Source organism: Acanthaster planci, linkage group LG01, assembly GCF_054643075.1.
Source record: "Acanthaster planci isolate LZ-2023a linkage group LG01, COTS_SCS, whole genome shotgun sequence".
NCBI lineage: Eukaryota > Metazoa > Echinodermata > Asteroidea > Valvatida > Acanthasteridae > Acanthaster > Acanthaster planci.
Window position 1 is genome coordinate 31856245 of NC_141777.1, and position 11875 is coordinate 31868119.

Below are 11875 nucleotides of genomic sequence, written 5' to 3' on the forward strand. Positions count from 1 at the left end.
ACGCACTGAGGCAGTGCAGTCACAACAATGCACATAATTACACATACATGTAGTATAGTAACGTGTGTGTGGTTACAGTTATACACTGTCCCAAGAACGAAGCGCAGAGCCTTACCACTTTGAACCCATCATGCCACCGAAGTGCCGATGGGATCCCGATCGGGCTGAGCGAAGTGGTGAAGGAGACCAAGATTGTTTGATAAATACAGCTTGGTACATGTATTGTACAGTCAGAGTGAAGGACAGATGTTTTCAATGTTTTTATGTTGTTATTTTATTCCAAAAAAAGTGTAAGGCTAGGCCGTGCAGCTCAGGCATGCAGGCCTTTGTACGAAACCAGGTCCTGCAAGGTCATGGGCATGGCTGAAAAAATGCGAAGTCCAAACCAAGTACATTGAACCTGGTAGCCAGCTACGATGTTGTAAGGCAGTCCAACAGCGAGGCAACTCCAATGAATGGAAAAGGCGTGAAAAATTCCAAGTCCAAGCCAAGTACCCCCAGCCGGCTACAATGTTGCCAGTTGTGTATATAATGTGTTTGTAAGGCTTCGAAGATTCAAAATCCAGGTGTAAGTTATGCGTACACCCTGCTACCAGAAGACAATTAATAATCAACAGTATCTCATGAAAATCATTGACAGCCATGTTGTGTATATAATGTGAAGCTTCAAAGTAAGAAAAACAGAGGCTCAAGAGTCTCAAATGAATGTTATCTAGCAACCATTTACATGTATATCTTCGTAACTATTGAGCTCGACTGCAAGTTACCGTCAGAACACAAATAATATTAAATACTATCCCTTTGACAGTGACATCCATTTAACGTCCTGGTGTGTACATGTACATGTATTATCAGGCGTATGTGTTTAGTCACTATGTATAGAGGACAACATCAGGTAATTTTTCAATGATTTCAAATATTAAAATTGGCCAGTGTGTGCATGAACAACATTCTCCTGAGCAACAAATACAAGGAGCAAGTATGACGGGCGAACTTAACTTCCCTTATCAAGCGCGACATCGTAGCCAGCTACAAAGTAGAAGAGGTGGGTGGCGGGGTATTCTGCAATTGCCCCAACTAGTCCAAGGTATTTTTATGAATGTACATGTATGATACGACATGTACATGTATGAAGATGCTCTGAATAAAGAATGACATATCGAATCAAACATGGCGAACAGTAATATATTACTATTATTAGTTTTTCAGAGTAAGTCTGCATAATACTTAGTTATCTGGAAACAGGAAAGGGTACCAGCTCTTCTAATTTAGCCTAACCATGGAGGAATAAAACACATCCCTCCATGGCCTAACCCTAATCAATTTGTCATGTTTGGTTGCCATACCGATTGTCACAGGCCCTAACTAGAGGAAGCCCTTATTCGTTGTTACATTCATTCATGATTCATGGAAGTGTACTGCAGGACTCACTTGCCTACCGGTAGCTAGACATTTCAAATTTAAATTCGTTATCAACCCATGGAGGAAGGAAGCATAATAGCAAACCCTGCATCGACAAAAAGTTTCACGATACGTTACATATGCTTTGTAAAGTGCAATTACTACTAATTTATTGCTACTGTACGTAGGCCTAGATTACTACTTTTTTACCTGGCCTAGTACTACAATCAGTATAGTAGGCCTACGGGCCCTTGAGAAAGTCGAAGCACTGTTCCTTGCTCTACATGGCTCTACATGTATGTTTGAACTCAGTACCAAAGATTTCGTATAGCTACGCAGCGCTATACGGTCTTTGCTCAGTACAGTGTTTACCCTTACACACATCCCAGGACAGGTCAGGACAGGTCAGCATGGTCAGTGACCTAAAACACGATACCTGCAAATAAGGCCGGGATCCGAATCTACCACGCCGGACCACCAGTGTCCTGTCAATGAGGCTAAGTGTGCATATGTGTTGTCTACGCTGCGCTTCGGCGCGGCGTGGACGACGCGTTATGCAAGTTGTAGGATGTAGCAGGAAACGGTCGTCGGCACTCAGCCACACCACACCGTGGCACCGGCCGTGCGTAGGAAGCCTTTTTAAGTGTCACGCATAGATTCATATTTTCGCCGAGTGACTCGTAAATTTTCCGATCTACACTTGCGAGTGTATTCTCTGACCACGGAGGTAGGACCATGATTGCTCGAGACAGATGAAAAGGCAGCATTTTTGCAGTGGACGTCTTAATTCGAGGATTTTACGTAATGCAACTCTGCGTTGATTCGTAATTGTTTAATTCTCTAAGGATGTAAAGGGGAATGCTGCTTCGTATCGCATTTTTTTTCGATTTGAAAACGAAAATAGAAAAAAAAAGATCAAGTTGTTTTCTGTTCTTCGATTTAAGAACGAAAAATGAAAACCGAAAAATGAGTTGTTTCTCGTTTTTCAATTTTTAAAAAAATTAAAAAAAGACGAAGTCCTTTCCTCGCCTTTCATTAAAAAACAAAACTATAATCACGTTCGCTTGTTTCGTTTGATTCTACCTCCATGGTTTTTCCGTGTGAAAAGATCTATCGCACCAATATTTAAGAATGAAAAACAGTTCCAATTTTCCTTGTGTAATACACGTATAAGAACCGTCTTTGTAACTTAAGCCATCAATTCAAAGATGGCTGAAATTGAGGAATGCAAGGAAGCGTTGCCTCTGAGTAAAAGGAGGAGCACCTCACAAGGAAATTTCTTGCATGTCCAAAGCAAACTCATATCAGTTCCTTCCAATACATAAAGCGCTAGCTCCTCCAAAAACTACAGTGCAGTGCGCATGTACTAATTTGTGTAACAACAGTCAAGCCGGGACTCGAACGCGGCCTCCGGCCTCCGTGGACAAAACGAATGATACCACTTGGCAGATAGGGCAGACCCATACAGTATTGCGCAATGTGTTACATGCAGCAACAGGTAAAAGACTTCGAAACCCATGTTCCTTTTACGTTAACTTCATTGAAAAAGCAGTGACTCTTAAGAATATATGGAAGTTGAAAAAGCTCAGTGACTTCAATCATATAAATGAGGACTTACTGACACAGCTTTTCCCAAGCACCCGCGAATTTCTACTCTCTCAATGCAACGTGCCACCACATGCACGCACATGCGGTATACGTACGCAGCGCCGTGCACACGCACGCGTGGAGCCGATGCGCGATGGTTGAATGCGCATTCTAAACTGTTATTTCATTGGAAGCAAAACTTTGTGTCCACAAAGATGGGGTGAAATAGTGACCAATAACAATAATTTTTACATGGTCAGTTAGCTAATGAAGAGAAGAAACTACCCTGCGATTGAGGAGGTCAAAGGGTGGCGTATCCGAATCCGTTGTCTAGAGCTAGGTCTAGGTCTTCACTCCATTGAAAGTACGTGGAGACGCGCAGACAATAGACCTAGCCGTAGCTCTGGAAGCCCGTTTTGGGCTCCATGTTGGGTCGGCTTGTTGGGCCCATAGATATAATAAGAAAACTTATTATATCTATGGTTGGGCCCGCCCCCCTGGGAACACGCAAATGGAACACCAAAGAGGCAAAAACTTGGAGGCAAAACATCGATCGTTCTTCAACATTGATCGATCGTTCCCTACATCGATCGATCGTTCCCTACATCGATCGATCATCCGCTAAATCGATCGATCGTTCTTGTACATCGATCGATCGTTCTTCTACATCGATCGACCGTTCTTCTACATCGATCGATCGTTCTTCTACATCGATCAATCATTCCCTGCATCGATCGATCGTTCCCTACATCGATCAATCATTCCCTACATCGATCAATCGTTCCCTACATCGATCGACCGTTCTTCTACATCGATCGACCGTTCTTCTACATCGATCGACCGTTCTTCTACATCGATCGACCGTTCTTCTACATCGATCGATCGTTCTTCAACATCGATCGATCGTTCTTCTACATCGATCAATCGTTCCCTACATCGATCGATCGTTCCCTACATCGATCGATCGTTCCCTACATCGATCGATCGTTTTTCTACATCGATCGATCGTTCTTCTACATCGATCAATCGTTCCCTACATCGATCGATCGTTCCCTACATCGATCGATCGTTCCCTACATCGATCGATCGTTTTTCTACATCGATCGATCGTTCTTCTACATCGATCAATCGTTCCCTACATCGATCGATCGTTCCCTACATCGATCGATCGTTCCCTACATCGATCGATCGTTCTTCTACATCGATCGATCGTTCTTCTACATCGATCGATCGTTCCCTACATCGATCGATCGTTCTTCAACATCGATCGATCGTTCTTCTACATCGATCGATCGTTCTTCTACATCGATCGATCGTTCTTCAACATCGATCGATCGTTCTTCTACATCGATCGATCGTTCTTCTACATCGATCGATCGTTCCCTACATCGATCAATCGTTCCCTACATCGATCAATCGTTCCCTACATCGATCAGTCGTTCCTACATCGATCAATCGTTCCCTACATCAATCGATCGTTCTTCTACATCGATCGATCGTTCCCTACATCGATCGATCGTTCCCTACATCGATCGATCGTTCCCTACATCGATCGATCGTTCTTCTACATCGATCGATCGTCCTTCTACATCGATCGATCGTTCCTACATCAATCGATCGATCTCTTTTGATCGATGAAGAAAGAGCAATGAAAAAAGACCGATAGCGAAAGACCGATGAAGCTACATCGACGCCAACGTTACGTAACCTCTTCCAGCACCAAATAACACGTGTTCCCTGTAACCATAGCCCACCAGCACACAAGGCCATCCGTGTTCAGTACCCGTAAGTCCGGTCCCGAGTTTTCAGATAGGTGCAAACACCCGGGTGTTTGTATCATGAAACCACTGAGAATATTTTCTATTTTCCCCTGGATGGGAATCATTAGGGGTCGCTCCCTAGCCACTGTGGGCAAACATATTTACTCCAGGTGGATACAAATTTTATCTTCCACACTGATAACATCCTGGTGAAACCGGCAGAACCGGCTGAACCGATGGAACTATTCTGTCATTCACTGACCTACTTATCTAGCTATGCACTTCCATAACACTGATGAACACACTATTCCCTTCTGAATTTAAAATATCTTGATCTAATTTGTCAACTTGTTTCAATACGACCCTTTCCCTTTTTTTCATTCTTGATCCCCTGGTATCCCAAGCTAACACCGATGAGGTCGAAAATAACGAATTATATAAGCATATTGTCAAGCGTAAACAAAAAAGAGCGTCTAATCTCGGACGTCTTATCGATCCTAAAACGCCCGAATGTTTAGAGAAAACAAAGGATTAATTCGTAGCATTTGGATTACAACCGCCGATACAATCTCTGGACATCATCGTTTGACCGATGAGTGAGTAAGAGAGGATTAAAATTAACATACAAAGAAACTTCAGACGTTTTGTAACCTATTACTATTACAAATGAAAAAAGAGAAAAACGTGAACATTTCTTTGGTACTCAGTAAGCATTATCTAAGATTAAGACGAACTTGTGCCAGATAATGTCGACGAGGCCTATGAGAATTTCATATATTGTGCATGACAAATGTTTTCCACTGTGTGAGCTCTGAAGTCATATTAATAAGTCAAAACCACATTGAGTAACGGAAGGAACCTATACCTCAATCAGAGAAAAAATCTGCATAAAAATATCTTCAGAATCCTACAGTTCATAGTAAATCTGCCAACATAAAGTTTAAAAACAAATTAACACGTGTTATAAGAATGGCAAAGAAAATTACTTAGGTGAACAATAAAGACAGACATAATGTTAAAGGTACATGCATGGGAGCTTATTAATTCGTTGCTCGGTGAAACGCACGTTAAACGAAATCCGTCCTATTATACACAAAATGATGCTAAAATTGATTTTTACATTGATGTTGCTATTAAACGCTTTCAATAATTATTTTATTAACATTGGCAAAAAATAGCAAGTGAACGTCCTCAATCAAGCAGTTCATTTGAACACTTTCTTGATGAAAGATGTGCACAGTCTTCATTTTTCGCTCCTGTTACCGAAGCAGATTTAGCACTTATTATTTCCAAACCTACCTTATTAGTTTTAATAATGAAAATTAGATCATTTAATCATGTCAATCTACTTGTCTGGTCTCAACATCTAGCACATCCGTCTTTAACTGTTGTCTATCCTGCCAGTGTATACTGTGTTCATGTCTCATGGCTCTTGTCTTATGTTTCTTGTCCAGTCTGAACCATTGTTTGTGTAAATAGGGAAAGCCAAAAGCATATGCTTCTTTTTTTCCCTACATGTTGGTAATAATTTAGACTATATACAATAATATTATCAAACGTAATACACCAGTTCCCATTATTTGTTTGACACATTTCACTATGCATGTATGATTTTGAGGTACTTGAGATCCTAAAAAAACTCTATAATTATTGTTTAATTTCCTTTGGCACTGAGCTTCATGAGGCTTGACTTTTGAGTAACATTCTGACAGAATAGTTCTGCCAGAATGCTATTAGTGTGGAAAATAAAATTCGAGTCATTAGGAGTAAGAATAGGTACCCATAGTAGCTAGGGAGCGACCCATAATGAACTGGCATCCCATCCAGGGGAATACAGAGAATATTCTCAGTGGTTACATGACAAGGAAACTGGATATAAACACCCATCTGACAACTCAATTGGCTCGGAACCAGACTTACGGGTAATTGACACGGGTGGCCTTGTGTGCTGGTAGGCTATGGTTACAGGGAACACGTGTTTTGGTGGGGAAGAGGTTACCTAACGTTGGCAGCTTCAACGGTCTTTGGTCATCGCACTTTTTTAATCGCTCTTTTTTCATCGCTCTGTCTTCATCGATCGATCGATGTAGGGGAATGATCGATCGATTTTGAAGAACGATTGATGTGTTGCCTGCAAGTTTTTCATAGATCTGTTTTGTGTGATTTCTTTTCGATGCGACTGTGAGAGGAGATCCTGATCGATTTGCTTGTGCATTTTTTCATACGACTCCGTTTGTGTTCACCGGTTCTGGATGTAAAGACCAGAAGTCACTGGACCGGAGGATAAGCGTTTGTGCCTTTTTTTTTTTAGACGTGCGCGAACCCCCCCCCCCAGAAGCGAAGTAACAGTAGTACTTTCTTTTTCGTCTTTTTCCTCATTTTTTCATTTGCAAATCGAAAAAGGGAAAACGGTTTGTTTTTGGTTGTTTTATATTCGTTTTCAAATCGAAAAACGAATTACACGTATGAACAAAACGCACACGGACAAGCTTCTTATCCATTTCATAAAGAACTTCGTCATACGTCGGACGCGCCACGATTTGCAGGCTCCCATTGGACTATCGCTGAAGTTTGCGTTAACTGCCGGTTCCTGGTTTTGTATAAATGGCGATCAATGCATGTAAGGGTGCAGACCACTAATTCAAGTGAGAGTTTCGGGCCAGCTCATTACCATTAAAAGTGCCCCCACAGTAACTTTTGAAAAAGGAGATTGATTGGCCCTCAAAATGGTGAGATTGTGTAAATTCTTGCCAGTATCAACTCCCTGGGTCTTTGAGCTTTCATATGAGAGCAGAATGGCTAAAAACTACGGTTGAAAAATGGTCCTAAGTGCCCGAGAAAGTTGAGGGTTGCCACTTGAAAAATGGTTGCAATCAGACTTGGGAAAAATCACTTTTTGGGGTGATTTTGTTTTGTGGGAATAATTTAAAATGTAATAAGTAACCCACAAACAATTGAAAAGAAATTGAAAGATAAGTGACCAGACAAGAATTTCATTTGTGTTTCAGGAATCTCAGGGATGTTGGCGTGCATGTTATTGAGCCCTGAACAGTGCTGATTTTACACTGTTTTCAATGGGACTTGAATCAGTTGACTATACCCGTAAGGTCGGCCGGGTCAAAATCATATGGCTGCGGCCAGAAATTGTACACACGCACGAGTCTACGGTAGTGGCCTTGGCCTGTTCTCATCAAGCCGCAGCCAAGTGATTCGGACGCAGCCTGACTCTTGCGCATGTGCAGTGGGCGTGGTTTAAACTGAAGTGACGTCACACTTACGAACCGGATACACGTATGTTCATAATATTGACAAGAATATAGTATAAAATCGAGCTTTCGGTAACTGAGATTATATGTTTCAGAGCACTGATTTTTATATTATTCTTGTTAAATGATTCTGATCACGGTGCTACGCAGCCTTCCATATGTTGCATGTATGTTCATGCCCCCTCACTTAGTTTTTGCGCATGCGTACTGAATCCCACTACAGCCAGGAGCCATTAACATACGGTTCTTGACTCGGACAGGTGGACCTCAAAATCGATCAACACCAAGTTCAGAAAAAATTGTTTTCCCCTCATTTCCATACTGATTAGTATTTAAATCAAATCCATTTTCTTCCACATTTTTGCTTGTCTTTCTTACGTACCTCCAAAGTAACAGAGTCAGAAGTTGGAAGTGAAGCCAACATTCTAGAGGAGATTTTTTTTCAGTTTTGTCGAGTTTTCCCTGATATTTCTCAACTTGTGAATAGTGAGGAATATCATGAACGCTCTAATGAGAAAGTATCATGCAGGAAGGAAACCGTATGGATGAGCCTATGTTTGGGCCTTTTAGTCGGGCAATTTGACGTTGTTGTAAGTATTAATGCAATAAAAGTCAACTCGTACCGAAACGCACTCGTCCCCAGGTGTGTGTGCGTGTACGTGTATGCCATGCCCCAAATCGTGACATCTCATTTTTGACCGCTGTCCGGTCATGTCGGACTCAGTGCGGAAATTTGAATCCGCATGAAAAACGAACCGCGTGGCTCTCGATCTTGAAGAAATGAACTGATGGATACAAACGATTCATCAGTCTTCCAGACAGTATCACCGATGACCTGAGGGAAATTCGACAAAAGTGTGAAAATTTGGCACTTAACTTAGTGAAAAACACGGAAAACGACGAAAATGGGTCCCAGTGAATTTAAATAAAAGGTTTTCTGCCTGATCATAAGAGCTGGTAGTCTTTCGTGTGGCATCAAAGTTATTTGAAGATAAACCAAGCAAAATTGTGAAAATAAGACACAAAGTTGGCTAAAAATGATCATTTTTTTATAATTACCCTTTGTCGAAAAATTATCTACTTCTTTGATTAGGGTGTCTGGAGATATTTCTTATCAGAAGCTATTATATATCACCATTTGATAGATTCTTGGTAGTTTATTCACACACGAGGTCTTCAAGGGGAATGGCAGAACAAATCCCTCACCGATATACGTCGTCTGCTAGAATATCAGTGTTCAGGCCGACGACCATATGTTACCATTGCGCATGCGCTAAGCGAATATAGAAACCACACAGTCTACGGGGACCGAATATTACATGGATAAAGCCTGAACTACTGCACATACGGGGGACGGAGCGGGTTAGCGTAGCGGTTTTTTCCTCGCTTTGCACCAATGAGAGACCCGGGTTCGAGTCCCTGCTTGACCCAGGCTTTAAGTGCATTTGGTTTCCAGTCCATACTCGCTCTCGCAGGTTTTCTCCGGGTACTCCGGTTTCCTCCTGCCTCTAAAACTGGACCTTCTTCCTAACTCCGTAATGTGATGCTGATTGATAGAGTGTATGAATAAACGTACAGTTATTGGCGCAAATAGCCTGAGTTGCTGAAAGCGCCATTGAGACAAAACAACAACAACAACACTTCTGCACGTACAGTGTATATATCACTCCCACGCCCGCCCTTGGGCACCACTTCGTTGAAAGTTAGCGCGTGCGCACTCTATCTCTTTACTATCGATTTTGAGGGTGCACCCTCGCAAAAAGGCCCTAAATATGTCCGCCGAGCTCATTAACAAAAGTTATAGACTCAAAATATTCTATATTAGAGAGTCCTGAGAGCCATGAAATTGAGGAATTGGAGAAATATGACATTGACCCCCTTGCCCGGACTCTGGGCTTCAAAATCTGAGCAATTTGGATGCAGTCGGGTCCAAAAATGGCACTATTTGGCCGTTTTGTAGAGGGGTGGTTTTTCAAAATGGCTACTTTTCTGGGCAGGGACATTTTCTTCGTTTTAGGGGTGATCTGCTTCTGGTGAAAATTTCTCGAAAATTCATTGGTCAACCCCCCCAAAATTGAAAGGAAAATGAAAGGGGACATGTCGATCATCGTATTTCTGTGCAGCCGGGACACCTGTGAGAGTTGTAAGTATTTTTAAAATTATTGCAAAGTGTGGGGATTTATCATTGCTGTCTATGGGAATTTATTTGCAGTGGTGCACCCTTGAAGGCAGGCGACGTCGGACATCGTTCTGACATTTCTTTCCGCGGATGGAGACTACTATTTATTTTAACAAAATACAAATAAACGAAGTTTACAGAGATAACTAGATAAGTAAAGATTGACCAGAAAACATTCAACCACAGTATCATAATGATCCCACTTGCATAAAGTTTGAAACAAATTCTGAAAAAGGGATTTTTAAAAATAAACACGATCAGATTTGAAAGAAAATACGTCCACGGTCTTTCCCATTAAAAAGACTTTTCTAGATTATCCAAACAAACGAAAAAAAGTGCCTTGTGCATTAAGACCCGATAAAAACATCGGTTGTATTTTTCAAGTTATTGCAAATTGAATATTTCATACACTGTCCGTAGTGCATGTATACGTTTACGTGCGTTGTTGAAGTACACCTACTGGGTACTTCGGCACCTTGCTGGCACGGTGCCGAGTTGGTAAAAGTGCTGAGTTGACAAGGTGCCCAAGTGACCGACATTCATGTAAACTAGTACTTGAATATGAGTGTGCACGTGTGCACACATAAATCATGGCCAACCGGTCGACAGAGAGCCACAATTGAAATTGATCAAACTAACGAAGGACAGTTCGTAATAGCTTAAACATAACAAGATTATCCTTTTTCAAATACTCTTTCAATTATCAAGATATGCAGCATGTGTGGAAAAACTGAAGAACAATTCAAATTTTAGACTTAAAACTCCCTTTTTTACGTTCGGAAATGTAACGTACACAAACATTTTTCACCCCGTTCCTTTCCAAATGTCACCGATTATAACAACAAACACATCATAAAATGAAATCTGAAACCTGATTATATTTCTCTGGAATAAATTCAGCAAACTTTTAATGCGGAAGATCTCCACAGATGGATTTTGGTATAGTGGCTTGCTGGCTGGCTTCGGCATTTTTACAAGCAACAGAAAGTGACCACGGCTTATTAGCGTTGGTCAAAGCGTTCGTCATTCGTCGCGGCTCAGCGCAGCGCGCATCATCCACTCGAGGGTGCACTGAACTTATTGAAGCCCCATTGAAGACAATGTAAAATCGACCACGTTTGCAGCCCCGGTGCGGGCAACCGAAGTCCCTGAAGCCTCTCAAACAAAAAACAAAGTGTTCTGGGGTCATTCAGCTCTCAATTGATTTTCAATTTTTAGTAGGTTAACCAATGAAATTTTTAATTATCCACCCAAAACAATTTCACCTTCCAAAAAGTGAACGTTCCCAAGTGTGTCAGCGGCCATTTTTCAAATGACATCCCTCCACCTTATCAGGCTCTTAGGACAATTTTTCAGTGGCATTTTTCTATGCTTCGCCCTGGGATGGGAGCCCTTGAATCTAGGGAGTTCATTCTCGGCCATTATTTCACAATCCCACGAATTCTTGAGCCACACAATCTCCTCTTTTTCAAATAAACTCCTGCCGAAGAATTTCCCTTGAATTGGGCCGTGCACCATCGAAATCAAGGCGAAGAGCGACCTCACGTGGTCTAAGAAATATGCAAATCACTGAACCAGGACAAACGCGTGAGGTCGCTCTTCGCCTTGATTTCGAGAGGATGGAGGGCACTAGCGCTGCGCTGAGATAAGCTAGCTGCGCGTCACATGTGCACTGCATTCGT

The 11875-nt window shown here is 41.8% G+C and overlaps 1 protein-coding gene across 2 annotated transcripts in view; it reads right to left on the reverse strand.

Moving 5' to 3' along the window:
- LOC110976726 (scavenger receptor class B member 1-like) overlaps positions 1-1979 on the reverse strand; it is a 36376-nt gene extending 34397 nt beyond the window's left edge. Inside the window, exon 1 of one of the 2 annotated variants that reach the window (XM_022230259.2) lies at positions 1838-1979. The gene's annotated coding sequence lies outside the window, so the exon portion shown is untranslated. Of the gene's footprint in view, positions 1-1611; positions 1782-1837 lie in introns of those variants that run through there. The other variant, XM_022230260.2, reaches the window with a different exon arrangement.
- Positions 1980-11875: the final 9896 nt, after the last annotated feature.